Genomic DNA, 22,716 nt, shown 5'->3' on the forward strand with positions numbered 1-22,716 from the left:
CTGTGACAGAGACTGCTAGTGCTCATTAAGATCTGTGTTCTCCTTTCCTTCATTAGCACATTGCTATACTACATTTCCCAGTCACCCCTGTAGTTAGGTGGGATCATGTGACTCAGTTCTGACTAATGGAATCTGGGTGAAAGTGATACATGCCACTTCCAATATGGGGACTAAAAGCTTCTTCCATACTCCCTTCTCTTTTCAAAACAACCCCAAAAGCCACATGGTGGTAACAGTGATGACTTAAAAAGATATAGGAGCCTCTTTCCCTGAATGACTGCATGGAACAGAGGTATCCCAACTCCTACTCCATTACACATATACACTAGACTGTAATGTGAGAAAGTAATAGAAACCTCCACTGTGTTAAGCCACAAAGATTTGTTGCTTACTAGGGCTGTTAGCATACCATGACTAATACAGAAATCTTAAAAACATTTCTCTGCCTGCTCTATCAAGAATGAGTTAAAAGGAAAGAAAAACCACAACTGATACATTTCTGTCAAGACTCAACAACCACCCAATGAAAAAACAAAGAACTTAAGACATTTCTCCAAAGATATATAAATGGCCAATAAACATAGTAAAGGATGCTCAACACTGCTTATCATTAGGAAAATGCAAACAGGAACCACAATGAGCTAAAACCCTATACCCATTAAGATGGTTACTATCAGAAAAAAGAAAGAAAGAAAGAAAATAACAAGGGATTGGTAAGGATTTGGAGAAATTGGAATCTCTGGGCACTGTTGATGGAAATGTAAAGTGTGCACTGTTGGTGGGAATGTAAAATGGTAGAGATCTTTCCTAGAGATATAAATTTGTAAAGCATCCACCTATTGATACTACTTAAAAGTCACAGGACTGAGTATAAGAGGGAAGTAACTCCAGAACAAAGTTCTAAAATGCCAATATAAAAAACTAAGCAAATGAAAGACATCATTTATTCAACTCCAAATTCCTTGCAAATTTCCTAAATTAAATATGCAGACATCAGGTATTCTATTAATTTCACTGTCATACAGCTACCAATGCCTTCTTACCTGGTACAATCTGGACTTACTGCTCTTTTATTAGATAATCAGCATTCAGGGAATCCTCTTTACTATCACCTTAGGATTCCCTTTGTCTCTCTAAAATCTGATTTCCTGTTTCCTGTATCTTTCACCTTCTCTTTTATGGAGGTTTTCTCCTTCCTTTTGGTGGGTAGAACAAATCACACATTAGCTTTCTGAGAAAGGAAGTAGGGAAGAGAAATTTGTGGAGACCTTGCATGTCTGAAAATGTCTACACTCTAAACTTATGCTTAATTTGACTGGGAAAACAATTCTAACTTGGAAATCATTTCCTCAGATTTTGAGAGCACTGCTCACTACCTTCTGGCTTGTGAGTCTGCAGTTGAGAATACTGAATCTTTGTAATGACTCATTTCCCCTACCTCTGGATGTTCTTTGTTCTATGTATTTCAAACTTTCATGAGGACATACCTCAGTGTCTATGTGTACTAGCTAGTTATTGCTCCTGGCTTCAAACCTAGTTCTCTACTCTGTAATGTTGGGAGGCTGGAACCCTATAAATCACATATCTCCTTTGCTAGCTGACTCCCTATCAGACTCTGTATTCTCCATACAAGAAAGACACTAGAAGACTAAAGGAGGGAACAAGGAGATACTCCTTCAGGTCAGCATCAACCAACAACCATCAACCAACAAACTTCACTCTGGCAACAGCAATGATTCCAGCAGCAGCAACTGGCTCCAGTTAGCAATTTTTTTTTGCTTTTGTGCTTTTCCTGCCATTCACAGACCACCCTAAAATACCTTTACTTTCTGAGCAGGTAGCAACTCCTCAGAAGTTTCAGTTTCGGCTCCTCCGGACCACTCTTCATGCTTCTAAATTCTAATAATCCCAAGATCTTCTTCCAGCCCTAGAAGCTAGTAATTTACTTCTTATAGTTACTATCTGTATGATACCTGAGTATTCCTTTAGTGTCTTTTCAGTTCTCCAGTTATCTAGTGTATTGGTTTTTGAGGGCTGCTATAACAAAGAAATACAAACTAGGTTGGCTTACACAAACATCCATCTCACAGTTGTGGAGGCGAGAAGTCCAAAATCAAGGTACTGGCGATGTTCTAGGTAACTAGGTAAGGATCTGTTCTAGGACTCTCTCCTAGCTTGTGGTAGCCTCAAGCATTCCTTGGCCTGTAGATGGCCATGTTCTCTCTATGCCTGTCTTCATCCAAATTTGTCTAAATTCCTCCACTGTTATTAAAGAATGCCAATCATATTGGATTAGGGCACACTCCACTCACCTCATTTTAACTTGATTTACCTCTGTAAAGTCTGTATTTCCAAATAAGGTCACACTCTGGGATGCTGAAGGACTAGGACTTCAACATATCTTTTTGAGGTGACACTATTCAACCCATAATATAGCTAAACAACTCTTTATATTAAATTCTGTTATAAGTAATGTGGTCTCCATTTTCCTGACTAGTCCCAGATTCAAGGTATGCATTTATTTTCATCCATTTTCCTGAGTACCAAAAGGCCTCTCAATTTGTAAAATGGGGTTCCTCAACTCTGGGGATTTTTCTTCATTATTTCACTGATAATTTTTCTCCACTCTTTTCTCACTGGCATTTCTGTTATACAGAAATTCACCTCCTGGACTGACCTTTTATCTTTTTATAACCTATTTTCCATATTTTCCTCTATTTTATTAAAGATCTCTCTTTCAACTTCCTTTCTTCTGTTTTTTCTTACTATTATGCTCTAATTTTAAAGAATTATTTTTTGTTCTGACTGTTGCAAAAAAAATTTTTTTCTAATTGATCTCATGTTAAAAGCTTACTTCATGCACCTGGTGATCCTTGACTGTCTGCTCATATTTAAAACTAGGGCCCTAGAGGCAGCCTGGCTGGCTCAGTCAGTAGAGCATGTGACTTTTGATCTCAGGATGGTGAGTTTGAGCCCTATGTTTAGCATAGAAATCACTTTAAAAGAAATGAATAAGTGAATAAATGAAATAAATGAAATAAATGAAATAAATAAATAAATAAATAAATAAATAAAGGTCCTGGGCTGGAATGGTTGCAAGTAGAGATCATCATTCAGGTCATCATGATCTAAAGCCAAAAATCAAAACAAAACCAAGTAAAAATTTGCTTGGGTTGAGTGAATTATAATTATTAAAAGTTAATAATGGGTTCTTTCCATCATTTTAGAACCTGTGGAGGCCTGCTGGGAACAGGACTCCTAAAACGACAAATATATCTGGAAGGCTGTGGTCTAAGGCCATTTTTGCTCGCCATAAGCAGGTTCTCTGAAATCAGAGGGAACACACGGCTCTCCTTAAAATTGAAGGTGTTTATGCTCAAGATGAAACTGAATTCTATCTAGGCAAGAGATGTGCTTAATGTACAAAGCAAAAAACACAGTGACTCTTAATGGCAAACTGAACAAAACCAGAGTAATCTGTGGAAAAATAACGTGTTCACAGCAACACTGGCATGGTTCATGCCAAATTCTGAAGCAACCTTCCTGCTAAAGCCATTGGCCACAGGATCCAAATGATACTATACCCCTCAAGCATTTACATTTACTGAAAAATAAAGGTGTAGATTTGTTCTCGTTTAAAGAAAAAAAAGAGTAAATATGGAAAATGAACCAGACCACAAAAATGTCTAACAGAGCCTCTGTGCCAAGACTACTGAAGACAAGCTGAATAAGTCTTTCAATCTTGAACCTTCAGTTTCAAAATTCTCTTACATGGATCTAGACAAGGAACTGGAGTTTAAAAATGATGTGACTGGGGCAGCTGGGTGGCTCAGTCGGGCATCCAACTCTTGATTTCGGCTCAGGTCATGATCTCATGGTTCATGAGACTGAGCCCTGCATGAGAGTCCATGCTGACAGTGAATCCCTGCTTGGGATTCTCTCTCTACCCCTCCCCCACTTACAAGTACATTCTCTCTCCCCCAAAATAAATAAACTTAAAAAAAATAATCTGACTGATGACAAGGAGTTTGATATCCCTTACAGCTGATACTCCTCCAACATTGGAAAGCATAATCAGTAAGACTGATGATGAAGAGGAGTCTTTTATTCTTGAGGATCTTACATTGTTAAACATTGATACTACTGATTCTCACTCCTATGATACTTCATCTGTAGCAAGTTCAGATAGTGGTGACAAGACAAACTTAAAAATGAAGAAGAAATTACCTGATTCTTTTTCACTCCTTGGATTAGGCAACATTCACTACTGAAGGGAATTTCTGCCCAGATAGGGTCTGTAGCTAACAAAGTGGATGCGGGCTTGCCTACAGCAATTAGTGTCCAATCTAATAGCAGCACATCTCATGAATTGGCTTAATATGTGATCAGAATCAAGCTTTGCAACTAGGAAGCACTAGTGTTTTAGGACAGTATGGAACCATCTCTGCCCTCAGTATCAACAACGATTACTCAAGACTTCTCTGTGGCTTTGCTAAAGGACCTACCATGATGTGGGATTTGGCCAATGGAAAACTTCTAAGATCAGTAACAGATGTTCATCCTCCAGGAATAGTAATATTGCATATTAAGTTTATAGATGATCCAACTCTTGCAATCTATAATGACAGCAGAGGCTGTTTTTGCATTGACATTAAAGAGCAATGGGAAAAAGAACATGTGAGTCTAGGTGTCTTTTAAGTGGTTCCAAGGGTGAAGTTTGCTGTATTGAGCCTCTCCATTCTAAGCCTAAGTTGAAAGATCCAGCTCATCACACAGTTTTTTCCTTATCGGCCATGGCATTCTTTTCTTAAAAAATTTTTTTAATGTTTATTTACTTTTGAAAGAGAGCACAAGCAGGGAGGGGCAGAGAAAGAGGGAGACACAGAATGCAAAGCAGTCTCCAGGCTCTAAGCAGTCAGCACAGCCCGACACAGGGCTCGAACTTTCAAACCATGTGATCATGACCTGAGCTGAAGTTGGACGTTCAACTGACTAAGCCACCCATGTGCCCCATGGCCATGGCATTCTTAACAAAGATACTGGTCATTGGATTGAAACAATCCCTGAAAGTGTGGATGACTTTTCCTTATGGATGGATGTATTCTTCCAGTGTTCCATAGCTGGCCTGGCATTTTGTGGCAGTGCATAATTATGTGAATCCCATGCTTGCCTTCTGCAGAGGAGATGTTGTTCCTTTTCTATTGGTTAAGAGATGAAACTGGAGCAAGATATGTTACTAATAAGCAAAAAAAATCTTCACCTATACTATGATTTCATCAACCTTACTTGGATAAATTCATGCACAGCTGTACCCCTGAACAGACAAGTTGAACAGACAAGTTGATTGACCAGCAGACTCAAGAGGAATTGGAAACAGTGGAGATCTCAAAAGTTCAGTTGGTCTGTTAACAGCAGCCATTTCAAATCACCAGCTACCACAGGAAATGTCAGCCAGGCACTGGCTTTGGTTGGAGAAGGCTTGTTATCAATCTACCAGTAGCTATGGTGGTCAAATCTTTCATTTGGAGACAAAATCTGTTTATGTGATGATAAGCTGGACAGACTGGGTCATCTCCTGAAACAAGACTGTCTTACAGAAGTCTTAAGCTCTTGCATGGTCTTTCTGTGAAGGAAAACGAAAAGAGTTGTGGGATTATCAGGGGATACCAGTAAGTGAAAGGCTATTGTTCCAGATCAGATGGTAGAAATCTATCCCACTATGTAGAATGAGCTCTGAAAAAGTGTCCAGACCAGGGAAAAATATGGAGCAGCATTTTCAGGACAGGATGCCTGTCATAGTTGATTACTGCTTGCTACTACAGCGGAAGGATCGTTTATTTAGCCAGATGTAAGACAAATAGAATTCAGGGGTCAAGGAGTGTTTTTGGAGTGCTTGAGTCATATATTTTAAGTGATAAATTGGCAGGGATGACCCCCCCGGGTAATGAAAGATTTGATTGTTAACTTCCAAGATAAAAAATTCATGGAAAATGCAGAAGTCCTCATTGTACATATGGGTATCACCAGCCTAGATATTCAGCAGGTGTTTAAGAGAAAATTTATTAATATACGGAACATCATTCCTTTATTGATTATACTTACCTGACTGATTTGGCCTCACTTGCCTTCCATCAACCCCAATTACTGAGAACTTCTGGTAAGATGTTTCTTAAACTTGTCTTTGTCAATGTATTTCTTAGGACTGTTCTTTAATTAAAGCTAGATTATGAACTCTTACAAATCATGAGTCTTCTACTTCTTTGACATCCCACAGAGCATTTAGCATAAAGTTTACATTTGGTACTTGTTCAATATGTTTATTATATGTATATATATGTGTATATATAGTAAAGTAAAATAAAATAATAGCAAAACCCTAAAAGCTGATTGTGAATTACTTACAGTTTTTCCTCTGGGGCTAGTTAAAAGAAGCATCCTGTAAGTTCCTACCTGATAGCCAGAATTCTGGGAGCCAAAAAGGAGAAGAGGCCTTAATAAGGGTCCCAACATTGAGTACATTTACTTCAGGTAATTCAGGTGTTTTCCATGGGACACCTCATCTTCAATTATGCCTAGTGCCCACCCCTCTCTCAGAGACACTATTTTGTCCTTTACAGAGGATAAATCTTCAATCTCCTGCTGAAGCAGGAAGAGGACAGGCATTTAGCTATACAAACTGATGAAGCGATCTAGGTTTAAGCAGCTTTTTTTCCTTTTTTTGGTAATACCTTACTGAGATATAACTCACATACTATACAATAACCCATATAAGTGTACAATTTAATGGTTTTTAATATATTCAGAGTTGTGCAACCATCAACACAATAAATTTTAGAACATTTTTACCCCACCAGAAAGAAACCCATACACTTGAGCAGTCACACAAAACACTACTTAGCAATCAAGTGGAACCTGGAAATGAATTTGCATTTATAATAATCCTTATAATAATCCTTTGATTAGGTATCATCCCGTATTACAGAGGAGAAAAAAATGAGGCTTATAGAGGTCTAACCCCAAACAAACAGTGATGAAGCCTACAGTGGAATTTAGGCTGACTCCAGAATCTCTAAATTAGAAAATAAGATGTAGAATATGAGCATATTTTTTAAAAGTGAGCATGAGTTTGTATATTCACAGAAATAATTCTGGGGGCGCCTGGGTGGCGCAGTCGGTTAAGCGTCTGACTTCAGCCAGGTCACAATCTCGCGGTCCGTGAGTTCGAGCCCCGCGTCAGGCTCTGGGCTGATGGCTCGGAGCCTGGAGCCTGTTTCCGATTCTGTGTCTCCCTCTCTCTCTGCCCCTCCCCCGTTCATGCTCTGTCTCTCTCTGTCCCAAAAATAAATAAAAAACGTTGAAAAAAAATTAAAAAAAAAAAAAAAGAAATAATTCTGGAACATACAAAAAATAACAGTGATAAATACTAAAACAAGATACCATTTACAGGAATTAAAGATAATTATACAAGCAATCTGTGATGAGACTGCTCATACAATTAAGACTAAACAGGGGCACCAGGTGGCTCAGTAGGTTAAGCATCTGACTTCGGCTCAGGTCATGATCTCACAGTTGGTGAGTTCAAGCCCCACACTGGGCTCTGCGCTGACAGCCTGGAGCCTGCTTCCAATTCTGTGTCTCCTTGTCTCTCTGCCCCTCCCCCACGCTTGCTCTCTCGCTGTCTCTCGCTCTCTCCGTCTCTCAAAAAATAAATGTTAAAATTTTTAAATATAAAAACCAATTAAGACTAAACATAATTGAGTTTTTTGGCAGTGGAACTTAAAGAAAAAAACTTTTTTTTTCCTACAACAATGTAATCCTGTTTCTCCCATTTTGACATGTGGCTCAAATGAAGTCTCCCTCTCATTTCTGGCATCAGGTAGAAAAATACATATATATACATATATATATATACAACACACACACACTTATATGTGTATATATATTACTGCCTAGAACAGCCTCTTGCCTAGAGCCAAAACTATTCTGCCAGTTATGATTTACCAACTAGAGAGGGCTGATGAACAGGGCTCATTTTTTTTTTAATTTTTTTTAACGTTTATTTTTCAGACAGAGAGAGACACAGCATGAACAGGGGAGGGTCAGAGAGAGGGAGATACAGAATCTGAAACAGGCTCCAGGCTCTGAGCTGTCAGCACAGAGCCCAACGTGGGACTTGAACTCACGGACCGCGAGATCATGACCTGAGCTGAAGTCGGTGGCTTAACCGACTGAGCCACCCAGGCGCCCTGAACAGGGCTCATTTAAAATAAGACTTGAGCCTATTGTCATGACAACTGCCCCTCTTCCCATTACTAAAAGTACTGGTGCCTAAATTCTGCACTTAAGTGACAAAGACAAAGAACAATGTATCTATGTATATATTGCATGTTCCATGACTTATTTCTTCAATATTTTGTTATCCTACTCCTTGAGATTTTACATTACAATTATCCCACATCTCTGATAATTGAGTAGAACCTACCAATTCTTAGTCATAACTTCCATGATGTGCACTAGACTAAATTAAAATAAACAGCTTCAGGAAGTTCCAAAATTGTAAACTTAAGCTTGAGTGAGAGTAAAGTAGTAGTCTAGAAACAGCTTTATTAAAGGAAATCAGAAACTTTATAACAAGGGACAAGGTAAGCCAACTTTTGTCTAAAGGACCAGATAGTAAATATTTTGTGCTGTGTGAGCCACACACAGTCTCTGTCACATATTTTTCTTTTCTTATAACACTTTAAAAATGTAAAATCATTCTTAGCTTAGGACAGTACAAATAAGGTTTTTGAGAGGTTTCAATCAAGATAGTGAATTTAACACTTAATTTTTTTTTGAAGAAAATTAACACAGAAGGCAAAACATACAGGAAAGCAAACAATAGCAACAAATTTTTGTAACCAAAAAGAGACGACTGGTAACTACCTCAGCGAATTCCAGAAAGATGAAGCCTAACCCAGTAATTGAAAAACCCAATTTATACCTTGGAAACCTCAAAGGAGTCAGGAACTAGCAGCACCTGCTACTGCTTAAACTAAGAAAAGAGGGAGTTAAATAAGGAAGACTGTGTGAAAGCTAAGAAGTGGTTAAAAACTTAGAAGTTTCCTCCCCAAATCTACCTGATGGTTGGCTACCTAACTCTGAACTGGAGGATCACCAGATATAATTAAAGATCTGTGTACCCTACCAAATGTGGGGAATGAGAAACCAGTCCCTTACACCAAAAAAAAAAAAAAAAAAAAAAAGGCAGTCAAAACTTTAGCCTTCAAACAGAACTGTGTTTTCCCTTAAGAAAAAAACACCTTCAGGGTTGTCTCAAAAAAAAAAAAAAAAAAATGGCTCACTTGGACCACCATGCGATAAAGTTCAAAGTCTTTAAGTCCCCATTAATTCAAGCTTTCAATCTCACGATAACATCCAAGGATTACTGACACCTGAAGCAAACCTCCAACATAAAACTTAGACCAATTTAGAAGAGAGTCTCCAAGAACAAACAAGAAACAAGGGGGAAAAAAAAAAGACAAAAACAAAACAAAAAAAAAAAGACATTTTATAGTCTCAGAAATTAGAAAAGAAAATGTATCTATGAAACTAGCACAGAATGCTCCTTATTAAAAAAAAATTTTAAGAGAACAAAGAGTTCTTGGGAAATCAAAATCTTGCTTGCAAAAATGAAAAATTCAACAGAAGGCTCAGGAAATAAAGCAAACCTCTCATATAGAGCAAACAGAGTAGGAAATGAAAAATAAAGGAGAAAAACAAATACTGAAGGAGTAGTCTGATATACAAATAGACTAGCAGAAATAAAATTTTCAGAAAGAAAAAGGAAGGAGAGGAAACCACTGTTACAGAATAAATTGTTTCCCCCTCTCCACATCCATCTTGAAGCTCTAACTCCCAATGTGACTGAATTTGGAGAAAGGGCTTTTAGGAGGTGTCATAAGAGTGGGGCCTTAATCCAATTGGACTGATGTCCTCAGAAGCGGAGCAGGAGGAGATAGACTACTCTCCTTACGGAAAAGCCTTGTAAGGACATAGTGAAAAGGCCGGTCTACAAGCCAGGAAGAAATCTCATCAGAAGCCAACCTTGATAGCACCTGGATCTTGGACTTCTTACGCTTCAGAACTGTGAGAAAATAAATTGCTGTTGTTTAAACCACCCAGCCTCTGGTATTTTGTTATGGTAGCCCTAGCAGACTAATATAACGATCAATGAAATAATTCAAGAGAATTTCCCATAACTAACAAACATAATTTTGCAGATCTGGCTGGAACAATGAATGTCCAGGAAAACGCACAAAAATACATGTACACCAAGTCACACCCTCATGAAATTTCAGAATACAAGAGATATAAAATTCCAAAAAAAGCAAAAAACATTAGGATCAGGAATCAGAATATCCTCGAAATTCTCAAAAGGATCGCAAGCCAAAAACAATGGCGAGGTCTTCAGAATTCTGAAAGTAAATTATTTCCAACCTAAATTCATCACTCACCAAAATCACGTGGGAAGACCAAAAAAAAAAAAAAAAAAAAAGATCTTGCATTCATTCATGCGAGATCTCAGCCTTTAACAGCAATCTACTGTGGGGTCAAAGTAGGGGTCAAAGCGACATGATTCACAGGAATTAAGAGATTTAACACAGGAGAAAGGCAAGGGGGATCACTAGCCTTATGGCAGAGACAGAAATCACCAAAACTGCCATGGACAAGACAGAAAGCTGCTCCAAGCAGGTTCAAAAACTGGTAGACAAGAAAATAATTATACTCCCAGATACATACACAAAAGAAATGAGTGTGTGTGTCCACTGAAAGACTTGTAAGTAAATGTATATAGCAACTTTATTCATAACAGCTTAAAAAAAAAACTAGGAACAAAGTATCCATTAATGGTGAATTTTTAATTGTAGATTTCATCAACAGAATACTACCCTTGGTAAGAAAGACCCCACTACTGCTGCATCCAACTTCATAAATGAATCTCATAAGCACAATATTAAGCAGAAGTAGTCACCCACAAAACATGTATAGTGTATGGTTCTATTGATATATTAAATTCAAAATCAGGGGAAAATAACCTGTAATGATACAGGTCAGAAGAGTAACTTTTGGGGACAAGAAATAATGATAGGGAGGACATATGACTGAGCCTTCTGGAGCACTGGAAATGTTCTATACTTGACCTGGGTGATGGATGTATGTCTACAAATATAAAAACTCATTGAGTTATACAATGAAATTTGTGTACTTTGCTATTTTAAAAAATTTAACCATATTTTCTCTAAAAAGTTTTTAAGGAAATTAATGACATTTTCAATTGCATCCCATAACAGGAATTAATCAAAAGGGGAAAAAAATTAAGGCTTTATACACAAAGATCTGTATTTCACAATTATTTACACTACGGAAAAAAACACCTGGAAATAACATTTAGTAAATGAGTGCCACACAAATGCTGGACCTCTCTGGTGTGAGAGAGAAATTATTTGGCCTCTTTCTATTAGCAGCAGCCAAATTTAATACTAATTGACCTAAGGGAGCCATCTGCCCATAGGGAAGAGCATGTTCACAGGTTCCAAGACCAAAAAAAAAAAAAACACCAAACCCAGCCTGTCAATAGAAGGCCCAAAGAGTAGCCTAAAGGAAAGGGAAAATGGCAAGAGATGCAGCTAGAAGTGGGCAAAAGCCAAACAATGGAAGGCCCTACAGGCCTTTTTAAGAATACAGAAGGGCACCTGGCTGGCTCAGTCAGTGGAGCATGTGACTCTGGATTATGGGGTTGTGAGTTCGAACCCCACAATGGGTGCAGAGATTACTTAAAATCTTTAAAAAGAAAAAAAATATGGAAAGGAAATGGGAAATAAAAAAAAAACACAGAAAAATTAAAGTGACTTCCCTAGGCAGCAGAATTGGGGGGGCGGGGGGGGGGGGGAGCGAATGGGACTGTACACATAGTATTCTAAATGTTTCTAAAAATAAAAAATGTTATCAAGAACATGTAGTACCTGTAAGCAATCAAAAATTTCTAAGGAAATTTTTCCAATGCTTGTTTAATTAATAGAATATTTCTGTTGTAAATATAAATTTTTATTTTGCTAGAATACTCAAAATACAGGGCATATTAATTCTTTGTTATATCAATTATTTGAGTTGATCTAAATGTAACATGATTTGGAAGTATGTACTGAAATTTTTGGAAGGCCAATTCTTAAAACAACAACAATAACTAAAAACCTTTTTAGACATATCCATTTTTTAAAAGCCATATTCTCACTGCTTTATTCAATTGGTCTGTTTGAGGAAAAGCAGAAATTATTCATACCATACTTCCATCCAATTCAGCAATCCTTAAATACAATTTCAGGAATACAGAACAAGATAGTCAGTATTTCAACAGTTTATTTTAGCAGATTATTTATTTTTAAATGTTTATTTATTTATTTTGAGGGGGGAGGGGCAGAGAAAGAGAGAGAGACTCTCCAGGCACCCGACAGCAGATAATTTATTTACACAAATAAAAAACATGCAATTATAGGGGCACCTGGGTGGCTCAGTTGGTTAAGTGTCTGACTTCACCTCAGGTCATGATCTCATGGTTCGTGAGTTCAAGCCCCACGTTGGGTTCTGGGCTGACAGCTCAGCGCATGGAGCCTACTTTGGTTTCTGTGACTCCCTCTCTCTCTGCTCCTCCCGTTCATGCTCTCTTTCTCTCTCTCTCTCTCTCTCAAAAACGAATAAACACTAAAAAAAAATTTTTTTAATAAAAAATAATTTAGAAAACAATTATAAACCAGGAAATAAAAGAAAAACAGCTTCTAACCTGTTTCAAACCAAAAGAGGAAAACATTCCCTCCAGAGATATTTCACCTGACAGTTTTCTGTTCTACATTACACCGTTTAACTCTTACTACATAAATGTAAAAAAAAAAAAATACCAAGGCAACCCTATGCTGATGCTATTAACAGAAACTTTAGAGCCAAAAGGAGAAAAAAATGTCAAGAACAAATATAAAAAAGCTTTGACTCCCGAAATGGAAATGTTTGCAGAATACTTTGCTCAATAAGCAGATTGCTCAATAATCTGCTTCCTGACAGATGAACAAGATGACAAAGTAGAAAAATGTAAAAGTGTTGCTGTTCTAAGAATCTAAAAGAGAAAAAGAACATTTAGCTAGATCATTAAATATAGTTATGTGATAAACCCTGCAGATTTCCTCCAAACCATTGCAATGTTCACATTTACTCTGAAATCACCAAACATTCCGTCTCTTGAATCAAGAGAGTCAAGCAAACTAACCTTCAGTAGTAATAGTTCTAAGAGATCCACTCACTTTTTAATGAATCACGGACTCCAACTATAGAGATGACAATATTATTTTTGTTAATGCTGTTAATACAGCTAACAAGCATAGAAAAAAGACTTTAAATCAGTTTTAATGATTAAACAATCCAAGTCATAAAGACTCCACTGCCCTTACATACATACAGGTTTTGAATCTAAATGAGAAGGCACAAAAACACAAAGTGCAAAGTAATGTGAAGCAAATAATACAAAACTACATTGCAAAATATGTGAAGTAGTATAACTTCATAAGAAATTCACAGAAGAGCACCTCCGTGATTAAGTGTCCAACTTTGGCTTAGGTTACGATTTTGAGGTTTGGGAGTTCATGAGTTCCAGCCCTGCATCCAGCTCTGTGCCGGCATCACAGAGCCCGCTTTGGATCCTGTCTCCCTCTCCCTTGGTCCCTCCCCCACTTGTTCCTTCTCTCCCTCCTCCCTCTCAAAAATAAATAAACATTAGGGGCGCCTGGGTGGCTCAGTCGGTTAAGCGTCCGACTTCAGCTCAGGTCACGATCTCGCGGTCCGCGAGTTCCAGCCCCGCGTCGGGCTCTGGGCTGATGGCTCAGAGCCTGGAGCTTGCTTCCGATTCCCTCTCTCTCTGCCCCTCCCCCGTTCATGCTGTGTCTCTCTCTGCCTCAAAAATAAATAAAAGTTAAAAAAAAATTTTTAAATAAAATAAAATAAAATAAATAAACATTAAAAAAAATTCACAGGAAAAAAATTTTTTAAAGAATACAAAGAACTTGGGGCACCTGGGTGGCTCAGTAGGTTAAGCTTAACGGCTCTGATTTTGCCCCAGGACATCATCTCACAGTTCCTGGGCTCAAGCCCCACATCAGGCTCTGCACTAAGACTGTGTGATTCTTTCTCTCCACCCCCCCCTTCTCGTGCTCTTTCTAAATAAACTTAAAAAAAAAAAAAAAAAAAAAAGAGCACTTGGGTGGCTCAGTCAGTTAAGCATCCGACTTTGGCTCAGGTCATGATCTCCTGGTTTCTTGAGTTCTGCCCCGAATTGGGCTCTGTGCTTGTGCTGTCAGAATGGAGCCCACTTCAGATCCTTTGTCCCTCTATCTCTCTGCCTCTCCCCTGCTGGCACGTGCATGCATGCACACTCTCTCTCTCTCAAAAATAAACATTAAAAAAAATTAAAATTGAATTAAAAGAAATACACAGAAGTTGACTTAGGAAATCAATGTTTGGGTTTCAGCTCTGCCATCATCACTAGATGTGTGAATTTTAGTGTAGTTATTCTGTATGGATTTCATTTTCCTTACCTATAAATCAAATGGTTGGAATTCCAATGTTCCTGCCATATTGCTTCATATCATGACACAAGCCCACATAAGATTAAAAAAAAAAAAAAAAAAAGGAATGATAAAACAGTAAGGCTATGGGTTCAAAGGAAAGCAACAACACAGGGAACAGAAAGTTCTGGAAGGCTGCACTGACTTCAGGACCAAAAATTAAATTTCAACAAAACAGGATTTCATTTGCTACTTTGGTAATAATCTGGGGGGGGGGGGGGGGGTTTGAGGGGATTTCTTTTAAAGAATAAGAAGGCTATGGATAGGCAATCAAATTTTCAACAGATACTAAGGCAGACAAACACAAAGTCTAAATGAGAATCAGAGATTGGTTTAGTTAGGATGGACAGCTCCCAGAAAGAAATACCACTGTCATATGAAAAAAAGTAGGCTTTGCACAGACTATTAGAAGATGAGGAATTCTGAAGTATACTCTGTAGGTAACAGGGAGCTATTGCTGGTTTCACAGTGACGGACGTGCTGGAAGCATTATTTTAAGATTAAGGCAGAAGGCAGAACATACTGAATAGAGAGAAAAGGTAGGCAGAAAACCTAGTTAAAAGCTAGTGGAAAGGAAAAGATACACGAAAGAAATTTCCAAAAAAATGGTGGATGAAAATTTGCCAATGTTATATTAATGAAAGATGTCAAAGACACAAGGTTTGTGTCTGGATAGCTGAAAGTATGGTATACCAAAACAAAGGCAGCATATATGGAATCAGTAAAATGAGGATCATCCAGATAGAATCATTGCCTTAAACAATCTTTAAACATCAGTTGTCTTCCTAAAACAGCACAGCCAAGTACTTACAAGGAATTTGTTAAATGCTTAGTGATTTCACGGAGTTTCCTCCAATTTTACTTAGCAACTAAATAATCACTTAATCTCCTGATGTAGGTAGAGAACATTTGGTATCTTTCCATATTATAAAGGTAAGTAAATTGTGAAACTTGTTAAACTGTGATACTACGACAGGAAAAAATGGACTGTATCCTGTATTTATTTTTTAATATTCATTCTTTTTGACAGAAAGAGAGAGAGAGAGGAGAAAGAGAGCGGGACTGAGGATCAGAAGCAGGTTCTGCACTGACAGCAGTGAGCCAGATGTGGGGCTTGAACTCATGAACCGTGATATCATGACCTGAGCCACCCAGGCCTTTCCAACAAGTGATTTATAACAATAATCACATCAAATCTACCTTGAGCTTTTTGGCAAGAAAGCTCTCAAAGGTCCAAAAGAAAAATAAACCCATAGGCATAAAGTATCATTCAGTATCTAACAAAACATTCTGTGTATGTGTGAAATTTTATTTACATGGACCTGAAAGCACTGGTGAAGCCTGGATTAAAAGATAATGTGCAGAAAAATAAAGCGGAAATTTAAAATGTAATACGTGAACAAGGACAGCTAAGTCTTGAGTACTCTGCAAATAGTGTTTACAGGTATTATAACTATTTCCTCCAGATCACAATTTTCCCAAAAAAGAAAATTCGAGTCTGTGATCAAGATGGAATAAAACTACTATTAAACAACCAATGCTTATTTCTTGAGTTACTATCAAACTGTGAATGGGAGCCTATTTAAGAACTGAACATTACTGACAATTAGCAAACAAACAAAACCTTCTTGGCTTATTTCCCCATTTACTTTGTGACCTCGATGAAGACTGAGATTCTAAAAAAAGTGCTTTCCAAATGCTTAACAAACTGTATGGCTGGTTTTTCATAAATTTACCAAAGTAGGCCTTCTAAAAATGAATACCTCTTACAACATTTACCCGTTTTGATCAGACATTGAGCTTCTTCGCTCACCATCCAAGATGGGATTAGAAATTCTCAACTTCATTCTTTCCTAACTCCTACGGTTTCTTACCAAATCTAACGGGTAAAATTATTTTTAGGTGACCAGCTCATCCGTTCGACATTAACTTTAGCTCCTATAATGTTACAGTTCTCAACCCTAAGAAAATCCAGCTTCCCAAGCTTCTAACTGCAAATTTAACTTTTATGGAAGCGCCTAAGAAAACAGTACAAAACCAACTATTGAGATAATTTCTTTCTTTTACCGGGTATATTACACTTCAAGTCAAAAGCTCACAGCGCAAGCAACAAGCAAACGTACGTATGTACAGCAGGTCCACACAGTTAAAATAACCCAGATTTCCCGAGAACGAGGGAAACGGCGGGGGGGGGGGGCGGGGGGGGGAGGGGCACAGGGCGCATCCCAAGGATGTCCACCCTCAACACAGGTTGCGGCCCCTTCCCCTTCTCTAGCGCTGGAGATGAGCGTGCCCCTTCCCTCCTCTACCAGGTCCTTACCTTCCCGGCCTCGGATTACGCCACAACAGCCAACAGGACTTTTTAGGGAGGAAAAAGAACCGGGGGAGCGCGCACGCCGTACACTCGACCTCCCAGCCTCGCAAGAGCGGCCGGCCAGAGCGAGGCCTGGGGCTGCGCCACCCGGGCACTGACCAGAGGGTCGCGCGGAGCCGCGGTGCAAACGCCCAGGCCCGGCCGAGCGGCCTCCCCGCCCCCTCCGGCTCAGCTCCGGGCCGGCAGACGGCGCCCGGGGAGCTAACTTCGCCGGAGAAGAGGAAGCGACGCAGCGAGTAACAGGCTGTGTGGACGTACGGGGGAAGGAACCGCTGTCTGCCGTCTGCCTGTCGGCAGGACTGTCTCACCTTCCCTCTGCCGGGTCCGTGCGGCCCCAGCTCACCTGAGGAGGGCACCGGGACGCCGCCGCGGCCGCCGCGATGGCCGTTACGGCACGAGGCCTCCGCTCTGCCGCCGCGTAGCTCTCGGGAGAGGGGCGGGAGGCGCGCGGCGAGCGGGCGGGGCTCCAGCACCGACTGGCCGGGAGGCGACGGGCGGATCCGCGCGGGCAGGAAACCCCCTCCCGGCACAATCCGATAGGCTCAGTCGCTCCCTTCCCTCCTATCCCTGAAGCGATGGCTGTCTGCGCCGCGCTCGGATTGCTCGTGTCCGCATGTCAATCAAGCGGTGTGTAGGGCGTGGAGCTAGCTGAAGCAGCTCCGCGGAGAGAGAGAGCGAGAGGTTGGGAAGCGCTTGGCCTTACCCTGACTCTTGTCGCTTTTGCCTCTTAGGTTGCTCTGGCTGATTACTTTGGGCCTTTCTTCCTCAGTGCCACATTAGGGACTCCATAGCAGAAGTTACTGCTTCCCAAGTTAAGCCCCAACTGTTCTGGGAACTCCCTTCTGGTTTCGGCACCTGAAAGAGGGTCTTGCCAGCAGATTTTTAAGGGCGGGGAGCAAAAACGAAAAACAAACCAAACGGCCTGAAATGACGACTTGAGAGAAAAATAGAAGACGTATGGTTAATTTGAGCCATAAACCGAAATAAACTGAGGCTGAGGGCCTTGCAAGTGCCCTGGTGCGTGGATAGCTTTCCAGTCTCTGTGGTAGCCATTCTGTGAGGAGGACAATGACTTTCGGTGCCAGGTGTGCCCATTCTAGGGGACCCAGCCCCAGCCACCTGCCGGGTCATCAATAAGTTGGTTCTCCCCACGCCGGTACTACAGCCCCTCGCCCCCAGCGGGCATTATTCCTCCCGAACTATCTCTGTGGCTCCGCTTCCTTGCCTCCTCAAGGAAGCTTGCTGTGTTAGGTACCTTTCATGAAGCACTGGTATTTTCCCCACCCAAGCTGTTAAAAGAGTTTGTCCGTATCCGTACCTAGATGGTAGACTCTATTATAAAGTCAGGAACCATGTCAGTATTGTTTTTCTCCACTGCCTAGTACTTGATAAATCGTTAAGTAAATATAGTTTAAGTAAAAATTAATACATTTTCCTATCCCTTCTTTAATCCTGGCCCTGACCGTAACTCCCAAGAGTTCACACTTTTCTGCATTTAACTTCAAAATTATTCATTTGAGTGCTGATATGTATGGTTTGGTTGCTATTATTTAGGATCACAAGGTCAAGCACAAACCACCTATTGACCCCTTCCTGGCTTCAAGTTGGCTCCAGCAAGTAAACCGTGAAACTCTTGACAACAGCTATTCTATGTCTATGTCCCATTATTAGCATCCAAAATGAATAATGGAAGTGAATTTTAAATTTATTCTAAGGGTCTAAATACCTTTGCATATTTTATAGTGGCTGTTGCAGTTATATCCCCTCCCAAAATTTGTATGTTGAATCCCTAACCTCCAATGTGATTGTATTTGAATATAGGGCCTTTAAGGAAGTACTTAAGACTTTTTGAGATGGTAAGAGTGGGGACCCAATCCTATAGGATTAGTGTTCCTATAGAAAGAGATAACAGAGAGCTTGCTATCTGCACCATGAAAGGACAGTGGCAAGGGGGCCATGTGCAAGCCTGGAAGACAGCTGTCCCCTGTAATTGACCATGCTGGCATCCTGATGTGGGACTTCAGCTTCTAGTTGTTGGTATTTTGTTGCTGGAACCCAAGCTAACACAATAGTTTTATTTGTTGATACATCTTATAAAGTTATGGATTGAGATACTATTATACTCATTTTTGAAGCTGGAGAAAGGATTGTTCAAAGGTTAAAGCTGTTCCTCCAAAATCATACAACAAACTATTAGCAAAATGTGGCTCAGTTCAATTCTACTTACATATTTGACATGTGATGTGGTTGGAGGTGTTAATACAAATACTACAGGTAAAGTGGTTCTTGCCATCAGGTAGCTCTGTCTTAACCACTGCCTTAAGTGGGGAAAATAAACCCAGAAAAATATGCTGAAGTCATAAGTTTAGATTTTATTGTGTAAGGGAATATGTATGTCTTGAGTTCTGTGTGTCACCTATTTAAACAATAGAAGAAGTAAGAGAAAGAGTTTTTTAAAAAGGCTTTTTGTTCCCTATAAACATGTTTGTTTTGTTTTGTTTTTTCCTTTTAGTGGTCCTTCTTCAAGTTTCCTCATCACCCATTCTTACCAGGACATCTTAAAAAAAAAAAAAAAGAAAAGTTCAAAAAAATATGAAAAGGAGAAAAAGTTGAATAAAAATGATGATGAAACAAAAATAATGATGAAACAAAAAAGCATTGGAAAAGGGTAGATAGGCAAAAATCATGTATGAAATTGCATTATGGTGACTTAGAAGGAATGGAGTACATGATGTCATGGGGTGGGAGTTGTCCCAGAGACTTCCTTTCACACACTCTCTCTCCCCAACTTCCAAACATAAACATGCGCATGGCTTCTTCTTCCTCTCTTTTAGCGGAACTCAAACCAAAAATGGGAATCACCCCTGCTAATTAGTGCTGAGTGGACCAGGCACTAGCCAGAATCAGATGACAATAAAATTTGGGCCAAAACATATGACCTCTGGACTGGAAATGGGGCTTTGGAAATGTAAGCAATAGCAGGTCTAGGATAAAAACATGCAAGCAGCTCACTTCATTAATCCCAAAGGAAAGGATTCGGGAAGACAAGGAAGGGAAAAACAAGCCTCCATATCTCAAGACCTTTCCCAGGAGACTTGATAGCTTATAGTTAGAAATGATGAGACAATGATCTGCTTGAGCATCACTGCTGGGTAGGACAGTTTAAAAAAAAGCCCTACCTGCTAATCAATAAGAAGTAACTAATCACAAGCTTGACTGTGAAGTACAGAAATTAGGGGACCCTGGTAACTAAATTTAATATCTGGACTGAGTATTGTTATGCCTTTACAGGAATTACTTCAACAAAAATTTATTGAGTCCTCTCTGTGGTAGGCACTGCAATAGGTGCTAGAGATCTGAAGATCAGTCTTAAACTGAAAGGAGCTCAATCCAGTGTCAGAGAATGAGCTTTAAATATATTTATTATTAATATAGTTAATACAGCTATAGATATGTACAGGGGAGCATTAAGCCACAGGGAGAGTTGTGTGGTCAGGCTAGTCAGGCAAATAAGAAGGCAAAGAAGAGAAGAGTTTTCCACATAGAGGGGCCTGCACTGAAAAAGGTATTACACAATCAAAAAGGTATTACACAACATTGCTGGAGCTGAAGATGACTAGAAATGTAAGCACTAGCAGGTTATAGAAATTAAGGACTTGATTCTATAGATGATAGGAAGCCATCGAAGGGTTTTTTTGTTTGTGATTGTTTGTTTTCAGCACTTTAAAATTTCATTTGTTGTTTTCGGGCCTCCATTGTTTCTGACGGAAAGCTAGCTGTAAGTTTCATTGTTTTCCTGTATGTCTTCCCCCCCCACCCCCCCCACCCCCACCACCCCCCCCCCCCCCCCCCGCTGCTTTTAAAGTTTTGTTTCTAGGTTTTTCAGCACTTGCACTATGTTTCTAGGTGTGGCTGGTTTTCTTTGTATTTATGCAGCTTAGAGTTCACCTATTTCTCTAGATCTGTGGATTGCTGTTTGTTGTTGCTGTTTCCTTTTATCAAATTTAGAAAACTTTTGGCCAATATTTCTTTCTGCCCCTTTCCCTCTCTTTTCTGAGACATTTACATTTATGCTAGACTTCTTTGTCCTTAGTACCAGTCATTCTAGGCTTTGTTCATTTTTTTTTTTTTCAAATCTTTTTTATTCTGTGCTTCAATTTGGATAATTTCTTCAATTTAGATAATTGAGATCCAGTGTCTGGTAATTCCTGAAAATCTGAACATTAACATTTTCCCAAAAGCACAGTGACCCTATTAATGACTGTGGGTTCCTTTGAGGAAAGTTTAGAGACATATTAGTCAAGAAGACAGAAATCACAAGATATTACAACAGAGAGAATCTGGTATTGGGTACCGAAGGACTGAAAAAGCAAAAAAGGGAGCGCTGCAGTAGACCAGAAGGATAACTGTACAGAGCAGCTATGACCATTAGGGCAACTGAAAAAGAAGGGTCAAGGCTGGACTATAAGGTCTCAGACACTCAGAGGAATGACCCAGCTGAGCAGTAGCTCAGTTCCCTGAAAGGATGCTGTTTAACTGGTCCTCCAACCGCTGAGAGGGATAAGATGAAGCTGGTTGGGGATGGAGGAGTGCCAAAAGAAGCTCAAGGCTGAGATCAATTGCTGCTGCTGAAGCAAAGGACTATTGCTTACCGCTGGGGTAACAATGACAGAAACTGCAAACAAATAGAAAGGTGGAAATCCTTTCTCCCCTTCTGTCCTCCAGTCTCCCTTTAATGCCTTTTATTGGTGGGACCTAGTGAGACACCAGCTGGCACAGGAAAAATGTTCTTTGCAGGGTCTGAGCCATTGCATCACAGAGGAAAGTACAGAAGGGTGAATCTGGAGCTAAGATACCTCAATAACAATATCTTAATAACCATATTAACATTTGTTGTGCTAAATTAGTAAAAATTGCCCAAATTAGACCCAAATTAATACTTTTACAGACTTGTATGTTTTTATACTTGTATGCTTATATGCTTTTACAGACTTGTATGCCCCTCTGAAAAGAATTTCAAGTTACCATGTTATAACAATTTTCTGCTATACTGTGATTCCTGTTACTGTCTTTAGTAAAGAGTACCTTTACGGCAGCTCACATATGTACTTGCTACAAAATCATAAACAAGGACAGTTTTGGAAAAGATTTGTAAAACTGAGGATAAATAGACCCTGCCCCCACATTACGTCTCCCACAATTAGGCACAAAAAGGCATAGACCAAGTAGAGCTGTCAAGAATCCAGTCTTCTCCCTACTTCCATTTTGTATGCATTACTTAATGTAGCCTTAGCAAAGAGAAGACAAATTTCCTATTTGAAAGTAGGACAACCACTATGGTCATTGAAAAAGCAACACTATTCCTTTGTTCCCTCTTTCTTGCCTCAACTCAATCTTCCTTACCCAACCCAATCACCCCTAGTTTTCTTTTTTCTTTAAATGTTTTTTTTTTCCAAATGTATATTTATTTTTGAGAGATCTCAAGCAGGGGAAGGGCAGAGAGAGGGAGACAGAAGATCTGAAGCAGACTCTGTGCTGACAGTGGTGAGTCTGATGTGGGGCTCAAACCCACAAACCATGAGATCATGACCTGAGCCAAAGTCAGACACTCAACCAACAGAGCCACCCAGGCACCCCTCACCTCTAGTTTTCTAATATAAATAGGTGACAAAACAGGGCTTGGTATTAAGCATT

General features: G+C 39.6%; 1 protein-coding gene across 3 annotated transcripts in view; it reads right to left on the reverse strand.

Annotated features, from left to right (window-relative positions):
- Positions 1 to 17,441, reverse strand: part of NCK1 (NCK adaptor protein 1) — an 88,447-nt gene extending 71,006 nt beyond the window's left edge. The window contains exon 1 of one of the 3 annotated variants that reach the window (XM_042957112.1): positions 17,366 to 17,441. The gene's annotated coding sequence lies outside the window, so the exon portion shown is untranslated. Of the gene's footprint in view, positions 1 to 16,968; positions 17,048 to 17,330 lie in introns of those variants that run through there. The other 2 variants (XM_042957111.1, XM_042957113.1) reach the window with 2 other exon arrangements.
- Positions 17,442 to 22,716: the final 5,275 nt, after the last annotated feature.

The sequence above is a fragment of the Panthera tigris genome, chromosome C2 (assembly GCF_018350195.1).
Source record: "Panthera tigris isolate Pti1 chromosome C2, P.tigris_Pti1_mat1.1, whole genome shotgun sequence".
NCBI lineage: Eukaryota > Metazoa > Chordata > Mammalia > Carnivora > Felidae > Panthera > Panthera tigris.